The 11,164-nt window shown below is 45.3% G+C and overlaps 1 protein-coding gene across 1 annotated transcript in view; it reads right to left on the bottom strand.

The window, feature by feature from the left end:
* Window positions 1–11,164, bottom strand: part of PTCH1 (patched 1) — a 63,596-nt gene that overhangs the window by 50,034 nt on the left and 2,398 nt on the right.

The raw sequence follows: 11,164 nt of genomic DNA, 5'->3' as shown, positions 1-11,164 counted from the left end.
GTGGGATTTCTGCAAGTGTGTGCCAGTGTGTGTTTTATAGGACAGTCTCTCTTGCACAGAACTGGGCTGTTCCATCAAAGCCGTATCTGTTATACTTCTGCCTTTCTCTTCTGTTTGGCGTATTCACCAACGAGAGAAAAGGAGGTAAGCTCTGGGGGCCCTGACCTGCAGCTGGAACACAATACTTTCGCACAGCCCTGCCGACCCCTGACATAAATTTTACACCGCAGCTGGCATTTACACACTCAGCATTACCATATGTATAGCTGCTCAGTGCTAATTATGCTAATCACCTGTCCAACTCGCTGCTGCGAAAAATGGTTGTATTTAGCAGTCCAGTGCCTACCAATGCAGCTTACTGTGTGGCTGAAATGTACATTCAGCCGGCCCTGAATGGTAAGATTTTTCCACGTTGCTGGCTACATTCAGGCCTCAGAAAAATTTATTCAAGTCAACTGGTTTCGGTCCGCAACAAAAAAGTTACGAGAAAAAAGTGAGTGTGTTCTTGCCCTAACATTCTGGATCTGCTTGCAAGCAAAATGATAAATCAATTGGTGTGGGAAACAAAAAGGGAGAGAGATTTCTTTTGGGAGCCATGTGAAACTGTAGCCTATTTTTTTTTAAAAAGGGGGGGAAAAAGGGTCATCCTATTCCCCAAATCTCTAGAAAGAACAGTTAGTAGATATTTCGTCCTAATCCAAAGTCTCTCAAATTGTAAGCTTTGTTTGCAATTAAGCAAGGTATTAAACGCGTGCAATTTTTTTTTCTGGATCATGTGGGGACTGAAATGATGATATTTTTATCATTTTTAAAACTTACCAAAACAATGCATAAGCTTCAAGGGGGAGAAGTCAGGTAAGAGGAAAGAATTTCTTAGGCAGCTGGGGGAATTCTTTTGTTATTTTTTCTCTTAAAAAGCCTCTATTTAAAAATACACATTTTGATATCTATATTTTGTGAAGTTTTCTGATTTCCCCAGTAAAGGAGCAAAGGAAGTCAGGGAAGGGGGTGAGGAAGTTGGGAGAATTAAAAAAAAAAAGTGGTGGTGGTGGGGAGAGAATCAAAGAAGCTTACACTTTCTGTAATCTCAAAATTCCTATTTTTATCATCACTGTTTCTTAAAGCAATTTTCTGGAATCTCTGTACAGAACTCATTTCTTAGATCATGATAACATTATTTCAGATTGTTGTAACAATTCCCCAAATTCAAACTGAAACCCATTTCCTCCTAACTCACAAAATAGCTTCATATTAATTTTTAAAAACCCTGAATGTAGTCCATCTAAGAACTGCCTAGTGTTACATGACTTGGGTGCACAGATGACGTCTGGCATCCAATCTCCTTGGATTGCTGGCAGCCCTGCCCTGAGATCTCCCGGTGGGGTGGCCCTACATGCCCCAGTTACTTCCTCACCTCCAAAAGATCATTATTATCAGATTCTTCACTTAAATTTAGAAACTGGAAGGCCATTTATTTTGCAATGTATCTTGAGCTACCCCCCACCCGCACCCCCAGTGCTACAAAACACCAGGGCAGCTCTGTGATATATCTTGGGCTTACACACAGACTGTTCACCAACCCAACAGGCGTTCTCAGACACAGGAGGGGGTGGGGAAGGAAGCTGGCCTCTCCTCCACTTGCTCTGCTCAACTTTCAACTTAACTCACAGCGGATGACAAGGGGGATGCCAAGGATGCTGCTAGGAAGTCAATAGCTTCCTTCCTATCAGACTGCCCCCCACCCCCGCATTTGATTCAACATTTGATATACTTATCTGACCCAAAGAAGCAACATTATCCAAGACACATCTCGCTCTCTCTGGCATCCCTATTCAAGCTGCTTTTCTTTGCCAGTCCAAAGCATTAATTCATCTACAGTTCCAAACCTTGACTGTGCAGCCCAAAGCCCCAATGACAGGCCATGGCTGCTTGCTGCGGAGCAGAGGGCTTACCCCTCGTTCCCCCCTCAACCTCTCCCTCTTCTTAAACAGGAGACAGACCACCCTGCCTCATGGCACAGAGCAGTGTTTACATTGCAGTACTTGACTGTGTAATACATCTGGCATTTTTGGGCAGGATTCCTGAGCTAGGGGCCAGAAGCCCTTAAGCAATGATTGGGGTGGGGTGGGGTGGGGGGGGGCGGATCATGCACATTGACTCAACAAAGCCCCCTTCCAGTTCCTTCTGCGAACTTTTGCAACACGTTTCACCAGTAACTGAAAGCTGTCGTGCTTGATAAATTGGGAAAATCTGTTTCTGTTAATTATCCTAGCTAACAGTGATGAGTCTCTGGCATGGGGACTTGCTTGCACTAGCTTCCCCATCATAACCAGTTGAGGTCTGGGGACCCACATGCAGTGTGGACGATGTGGGCAACTCGCACCTGAGTTACTGGGTTAGAAATAAGGTCCTGACTCCACATTATAAATCTCTCCAACAACAAACTTGTCATTCATTAGCAGGGACCTGACTGCCCACCAACGATAGTTCCCCTAACACATGACAGCTGTTTTTCCAGCCATACTCGCAACCCGAATATAACAAAACAGTCATGGTCTTGAGGTGACTGAGGCCAGGATGCAACCCCTAGAAATCTCCACGGCGGTCAGGCAGTTCCTTAATGGCGGCATTCTACTGTTCTGGAAGGCTAATTATTTCTGTGAAATTTAAGATACTAGTACATGTAGAAAAACAGATATTGCAGTGTCGAGGAAAAAACAACGCTGAATCTAATCTAAGAGGGAAAATCTAGTTATTATCCTGAAGCACCCAAATTCAGAGCGTGGCAGCAAAGAACAAGCAATGCATTTGACAACACCTGTGTCTAGTCCAGGGAGGTTCCCGGAGAGAAACCCCCAGGAGCTCCCTCCTTTGGGAGCAAAGCCCTCGCCGCCCAGGACGCCGTGTGGATGGACCCCCTAACACTGCGCAGTTGGCCAAAATGTGGGTGTGAAAGTCTGTCCTCTTCATCTCTGTGCAAGCTCCGTGCTCCCTTTGGCTGTGGCGTGAGTTCCACTCAGGAAAGCTTGGCTCGGAATATGCGTGTGGATGTTTCACTAACCATCTCAGAAATTTCATTGTTACAAATTGAACATAATTAAAGCATAGTGATTCATCACACAAACAATATGTACTTATATATGTGTTTTCTGATGGTCTTAGGCGACCCCTGTGAAAGGGTCGTTCGACCCCCAAAGGGGTTGCGACCCACAGGTTGAGAACCGCTGTGCTAGGGGGACCGACGCTTCCATATTCCATTCGACACAGGAAGTGCAGGGGACCGACACTGATGTCACACTCCGCCGGCCAGTGGATCCTACATTTCCCTGGAAAGTCCATCAAAATGCCACGACTCCTCAAGGGGGAGGCATATCTTCTGTTGACAGGACCCCAGCAGAGAGGATGGTCCTGGAAACAGCCCTCACGAAGGTCAGAGCCCCAACGGTGCACACGGTAGCTAGCTCGGCATCCAATAGGGTGGAAACACACAGAATTCCCTGCCCGTGTGTGACTAACCGGATTTACCACCATTGCAGACTTGACACCAGTCACTCCTGAGATCTACTGGGAGGAAATGAGTTGGGCAGTTTAGGAGAAGGTGGGTAGAAAGAGGGTGGGAGGGAAAGGGAGTGAAGGGAGGACAGGGGTGAAGATGAGCAAAGGGAGAGACGGTGAGGGTTAAGGGAGGAGGGAGCAGGCAGAGGGTGGTTCTGGGAGTCAGTGAGGGGCAAAGGAGGTCACAGTAATAGAATCATATGGGTATGACCATTGTTTGGGGATATTACACATAGCTGGACCTCCCTCAACTTTCCCCCCCAAACTGTCAAAATAGTGGTCCATTAAAATACTGTATTTCTGCAAAATGGCCTCTATTAAAATCTGCTCCTCTTTAATTTAAAGATATTTCCATACTAGCTTTAAAAACAAACAAACAAACCACATTTAAAATCACACCCACACTCACCCACACACCTACCTGCCCCAGAACAGACTATACTCTCCAGTGGCTCACTCTGGCAGACCGCTGCCCCCGACAAAACGGGGCAGCCACAGAAGCAGCCCTTCTCCTGAACCGTGAGCCCCCCAACACAAGAAGGGCTGACAAGTTACAGCTCGGCCCGAGTGGACAGAGCTCCGGGGTCACAGGGAGGTCAGCTTTGAAGGAGAAAGCCCAATGAAATATAAACATGGCATTGTGGAAACCAGACAAATCTCCCATAGCCTGTCCAGCCAGCGTTAATCTAGCCATCAGCTGTGGCGCGTAATCCAAACAAACGGATCCGGCAGTTCGTACATCTGGAAGCTGTCATCTTCGGGGGCCTCCAAGTGGCGCTACGGGCATCTGAAACACCCCTTCGCCCAATTTGGCTTCTAACCCTGTTGGAGGTGAAGAGTAGCAGGCAGCAGAGACGAGAGAGGGAGGACCCACAAGGTCAGCTGCCCTGGGAGAAGGCACCTGAGCCTCTTGGTTATTTTTAAATCCATTACTGTTTTTAAACATCTTTCTCCAGATCAGAAAGAAATACCACAACTGCTTCTACCTGTGTGTGCGCGCCAACTATTGGAATGTAATCAATAAACACATTCTTAATTTGTAAACATGCACAGGGAAGCGAGGAGTGGAAAGGAGTAGCAATGCCGTCTGTCTTTCTGTCGGTTGCGGAATTCACCTGAACTGACAGCCCCAGTGGCCAGACACTGGGTGATAACCTGGGACAGGGCAGTGAAGCAGAACCCATCCCACCTCTTTCTGGCTGACTCAGTCCCTCTGGCTGTACAGCGTGAGGACACCTGGGCAAGAGTGGTTTGTGACGGGAACATCTGGAGACCTAGACCACCAGAGAGCTAATACTATGTGGTGGGGACTTCCGGGGGAAAAGCTGTTATTTCAGTAGGAACAAAACCCAGAGGTGTCTTTTATTGCTTTTTACAAAGTCACCTCCATGCCGAATCCCTTCAGCCTACTGGAGCTGAAATGCAACAAGGTCTATCTGGCAAAATTAAGTCACCGGAGGAAAAAGCACTTGAATATAAATTTCTTTCTCTCTTCCTTCCATGGCCTGCCCTACCCCCAACTTGTCATGGTGTTTGATTTTTAACGCAATCTAAGGAAAAGACAGAAATTTTAAATTAGCCTGAAAAACGTTAGTTACCTGGGCCAGTAAGTGTGGGGATGAGAGAGTACCTCACAAAATAAAGTTCTTGCGTTTGTCAAGGCCATGCATTTGCAGTTGCAGCTCCATCATAACAAAAGCCTTGCATCTGCAAAGCATGGCTCTTCCAATTGGAATCTACTATCTAAACCAGTGGTTCTAAATCAGGGCGATATTGTGCATCATTGCCCCCCCTCCCCCCACACACATACATGCCAATGATCAGAAATAATTTTGGTTATCACACTACGAGGCTGCCACTGCCTCTGGTGGGCAGAGGCTAGGGGTGCTGCTACAAGGCATAGGAAGGCCCCGCATGCGAGAATGAAGCGGCCCAAAATGACAGCCGGGAGAAACCTTGCTCTAAGGCAGCGGTTCTCAACCTGTGGGTCGCGACCCCTTTGGCGGTCGAACGACCCTTTCACAGGGGTCGCCTAAGACCATCCTGCATCTCAGATATTTACATGACGATTCATAACAGTGGCAACATTACGTTATGAAGTAGCCACGAAAATAATTTTATGGTTGGGTCACAACATGAGGAACTGCATTTACAGGGCCAGAAGGTTGAGAACCACTGCTAAGTGGACAGGATGGCGAGGCTCAGTTATCTCCCACAACTGCCAAGAACACGCAAGGCAGAATGCTAGCACGGACGTATGAACTTGAGAGCACTTATAAACCTCAAGCAGCCTTTTAAAAAATTCTCTCTCTTTTAAAAAATAAAAATATCAAAGCTATTCCTCCCTTGCTGCTGGCCTCTGGAGATGCTAATAAACAAACACAAAGCAATATGGACTCGTTTTGAGGTTGTTCCCTTTTGCAGTAAAGCAAGTGAGGCGTTGGGCAGGCCTTGAGAAAAAAACCAAGAAGTTCAAAGATACAAATGGCCATTCTGTCACTGGGATCCCGCGACAACAAACTTGTGTCTGAGAGAAGGCTGGCGTGAAGGGGGGTAGATATTAAGGGAGATAGGAGGATAAAAGTGCTAAGCGGAAAAAAATGAAAGCCAACAGAGAAATGGGCAAGACTAAAAATAAAGCATTTCCCTTCCATGCCCACAAGGGTGAGATCCAGGTGAAGTGCTTTGGTACCAGGGAGGGCAGTGGAGGGCCAAAATGCTAGTGCAAATCGTAAGACAGGCAAAGATTGGGGGGAGGGGGGGGAGGGGGAAGAAAGAAAAAGCTGGCAGCCTCCCAACCAAAAGCCCTACACACATCGAAGACCTTCCTGCCAGGAGGCTGGGCCTTCGTCCTTCAGGCTCCCTACCTCACACCTGATCCCACCAAAAGCAAGCACTGGGAGTTCTCTCAGAGGCCATGCCTCTGTCCCCTGAGCCTTTGCCCATGCTGTTCCTTCAGCCTGGAATGCCCCATGACGCCCAGCTCTCCAACTCCTATGCTCGTCTCAGGCCCTCCCCTTGGGGCTGTCCTGCGATCTTGCCACTGGTCTGTATGCCTGCTGGGGTGGTACCTTGAGGGCAGGGACTGTGTTCTTTAGAGCGTCATGCAGTGCTCAGAACAGAGCAAGCACTGAGAATACATGCTCAGTGGATATTTTTATTTTTAAATAGCAATTAGCCTCCCCCTGGCCTTGCTGGCACTGGTATGTGTTTCCACAACAGCAGGTGTCCGCTGTATCGTTCCACATACTCTTTTTTGTTGGTGTTGTTAATCTTCACCCGAGGATATTTTTCCTCATTGAATTTTAGAGAGTGGAAGGAAGGGGGAGAGACAGAGATAAACATTGGTGTGAGAGAGAGACACCGATTGGTTGCTGGGGATGGAGCCTGCAACTGAGGTACATGCCCTTGACCAGGGGCTGACACTCTAACCACTGAGCAACCAGCCAGGGCTCCACACATTCTCAACTTCAGGACTCCATTCACAAGTGAGCTAGATTTGACATTTTTTTTTACTTGACCTAAGACTCAAGCTAACTTCTAATGTATATTGACACTTTCTTAAAAGGCAATCATTATATGAACATTCGAACAACAGAATCAAAGAATTCTTATTACCAATGCCATGAAAGAAATTGAGGCACCTTCCTTATCTAGCTTATACTGGTCTGTGTGTTGCAGCCAATGTATTACACTGTCTTTTTTTAAAAAAATATATATTTTATTGATTTTTCACAGAGAGGAAGGGAGAGAGAGATAGAGAGTTAGAAACATCGATGAGAGAGAAACATCGATCAGCTGCCTCCTGCACAACTCCCACTGGGGGTGCCCGCTCCACTGAGCCAAACCGGTTTCGGCTACACTGTCTTTATAAAGCCACTTCTTCCCAGCATGCTAAACAAGGCATGAAAGTGAACTCCCTTCCTCTCTGTAAAAAGAAATCAATAAAATAGATATTTTTTTAAAAAAGAAAGTGAAATCAAAGGATACCTTTAATTTGCTGGCTACATTAAAAAGACAACATTACTTTGGCAGCTATATGAATGCATGTAGTAAGTCTACGTGCACACACAAACAAAGGCAAGTGGCCATCTACCTATCATCTATCTATCTGTTATCTATATACAGAGGAGGGCAAAGTAGGTTTGAATTCAACCGCCTGGGAGGCAGTGGGGCTGACCCAAGCAGGTCACTGAAATTTAGCTTTCAATTTCCAAAGACTACAAGAATGTGTGAATAATGAAGCAATTTGAGCACTTATGAGATTGTATCTAAGGGCACTGTGCCGTTGTGACATTATTTTGAGTTAATAAAGCTATTATAATACTCATAACCTGCACATCTTTTTCCATGTGAACAACTCTAAACCCACTTTTACCCACGTTTTACAAGTATGCATACAAACATATGCCCCCAGTTACCTGTCAGTGGGTATACATCTGTGTATATACATGGCATTTTTTTTAAATCACAGGAAAAAATACATTTTCCAAACTGTCCCTCAGCATTCCTCTCCCCTAAAATCTTTTATGCTTTCTTTTCTTCTGTTGCTTTTTAGCCATGGAAATACACAACCTCTGTCACTTGGTTTATTTCGTGTAAGTGTCTGTACCCAGGACGCTTACAGTTCCTATTAAGAAAACACCATCTCATGGACTTCTTTGCTGACAGTGACGAAGAATTTAAGAGATTAAAGTGCAAAATTAACTTAAATCCCGAGTTTGCTACTCATTTTAATTTATTACAGTATAAGACGGCAAGGCACACTTCCTCCTGAGAGCAAAGGCTCACACGACTTGAACAGTAAGCTCACTACATCACAAACAAGACCTCTACTTTGAATTTAAATTAAAATTATAAAACGGTATGGTGGCCTCCCTGGTTGGGTTTACTTGCATTTATCAAACTGTTGCTTCCTCTACAGGGGAAAAATCTAGCACACAGTGAGTGAATGAGTGAATGAATGACAAATCGAGGTCAAGGCAATAGGAGAACAAGTTGACTTAAGTCAGTGATTTCCAACAGGTGTGCCACAAGAATTTTTAAAATGTGTAATACCTGACTATTTAGTCAGGGGCACTGACCTCTTTTCCCTTAAATTGTCAAATAAAAATAAATGACAACAGCTGTCCGGTGTAAATGCCCTGTCTTGAACCATAAACATATAGGTCTTATGATAGAGTTGCATCGTATTGGTCATGTCGCATAATAAGGTCGTGTTTGACTGGTTAATTCTTGGTACTAGAAATCCTTATATACAAGTAAGTATAGGCACCTGATTTTTTTTTCAAAAGTCGCCTTGGAGCCTAAAAAAGGCTAGGTAATTACTATTCTTTTTTGTAAGTCAATCAAAATATATTGACACAGTCATATCAGCAAAAAATAAAAAAAGATTATTTTCTGCTGTGCTGCATAATTTAATTAGTTTATGAGATGAAAGGTTAAAAATCGCTGACTCAAGTCATTAGTAGGCCAAGCGGTCTTGGTGACATGGAGGATCCATAGTTTATCAGACAAAAAAGGACAATAATTCAGTTATTATATATAAAAGCATTACAGAAACTATCACATCACAAAAATAAAGATGTAACTACTTTATTGAGTTGTAAGGCATGTGATGAAAATAAATGGTAATGGAAGTAGCTCAACAAGTGATAGTACTGAGTGAGTAATATTTGGTTGAAGAACCAATGAGCCACACCGAAACTGCCAAAACAGACACAGGAAGGAAAACAGCGCAGAGGCCCAAAGTAGGCAAAATGAGCTTCCTCTCAGGTGTGCCAGTCCCTCACACTCTCTCCCGAAGACAGAGCCAAAGCATGTTACTCCTCCTTCCAAGAACTGAATGGAATGTGTTGTGCAATGCAGAAACATAGGTGCTTCTAGAAATATACAATGTTACAAAAACAAAACACATTACTTCTCTGTAAACCTATTAAAGGTCCACGGAAAAGTCATCCTCAAAACGACAAAAAAGTGATCTTTTGTCACCAAAAAGAACCCAACAATATTTTTGGCACACATGGTGGAATGCGAACATGTGGACAGAGCTGGGGGCTCCCTCTGTTCAGCTCATCCCTTGCTCCGTCCTAGCCCAGTGGTTCTCAACCTTCTGGCCCTTTAAATACAGTTCCTCATGTTGTGACCCAACCATAAAGTTATTTTCGTGGCTACTTCATAACTGTAATGTTGCCACTGTTATGAATCGTCATGTAAATATCTGATATGCAGGATGGTCTTATGCGACCCCTGTGAAAGGGTCGTTCGACTGCCAAAGGGGTCGCGACCCACAGTTGAGAACCGCTGGTCTAGCCAATCACATTTCAAACTACAGCCCTGGGGTCCAGGGCCCACCTAAGCTATTGCACCCAATTGGGGAGGGGAGGGGGGGCGGCGGGACGAGCTTCTGCCATCTGTCCACTCAGTTTGGGCCTTTGCCTGACCCTTTTTCTGAGTTATGGCCTAGAGCTCCCCCCTTCATCCTCTCTCTCTCCAAGTCGCCTCAATTTGCCTCACCACCTCCATCAAAGCTTTTCCTTTTTTAAAATTTAACTTTCACACCCACTTCAACTGTGAGCTCAAATTTAGTGCAAGTCCATTGAGCCGCAGTAGTGATCAGTGATGACTTTGTGCTCAGGGAGAGTCTCACAGCCTTCAGTGTGCAGCACCGTGCTAGGGACGTTACAGACGCCCAGAACATCATAGGTGGTCAATAAAACCCTTCTCTCATCTACCAGTGACAGTCAAGTGTTGCACTGAGGCAAATTACCCCATGGATTCAATCCAAATAACACTTCTGTATTAATTACCAAGCTACTTAAGGCAAGGATGTTTTCTGGCCTTAATTATTTGAACTATTATTTTAATTGTCACTTCTCAGCTAAAGGCTTCACCATATGTTTGCTAAACACCGAAGGCTCAATCTTCACAAGCAAGGCAAAATTAACTAAATATTCTCCACGGCTAGTTCTTCAGCAGCATTCTGAAAGGGAGGGAGTCCGCCTGGAACTCAGGCTTCCACATGTTGTCCTTGGTAGCTAGCTTTGGCCAGGAAAGCTCCACATACTCTGGTTTGAAATATCTGCATCATTACCTCAATCCCCCCCGCCCGCCCCATTGTAAGAGAGCCAAGGCAGTGTTTAGGGGTTAAAGTGTTTCCAAAGAGCAAGACTGTCACTTTCCAAAAAGAATTAAAAGACAACCAACAGACACCCCCCCCCAACAAAAAACTCCGTATCCCCAAAAGAATGTGAAATGTTTCCGTGAGGGAGAGGGATCTATTTTAAATTTACGACTGCCTAAAAAGGCTTCAAGACCCCCCACCCCCACGCCCGCGCGCCCCAATGGAGGAATGCAGTTAAAAGACTGGCAGAACCCCTTGGAGAGCTCGGGGCCCCTCCCGCCGAACCCGCGTTCTTAAAACACATTTCTTCTTTCAGCCCGTAAAGCCCAGCCTCCCCCACCCCCGAGAACAGTTCCACTTTAAAAGCCCCCACCCGCGAGGAAACATTAATCTACTTTGCAAACATGCGTTCCAGTCTGCGCTTTACAGTTTTTCCCCCAACTCCTTCCCCCCACCTCCCCGCTTTTTTTTTATACCTTGAGACAA

The sequence above is a fragment of the Myotis davidii genome, unplaced genomic scaffold (genome assembly GCF_000327345.1).
Source record: "Myotis davidii unplaced genomic scaffold, ASM32734v1 scaffold190, whole genome shotgun sequence".
NCBI classification, from domain to species: domain Eukaryota; kingdom Metazoa; phylum Chordata; class Mammalia; order Chiroptera; family Vespertilionidae; genus Myotis; species Myotis davidii.
The sequence above is the reverse complement of the archived record's forward strand: the minus strand, read 5'-3'. Positions and strand labels throughout refer to the sequence as shown.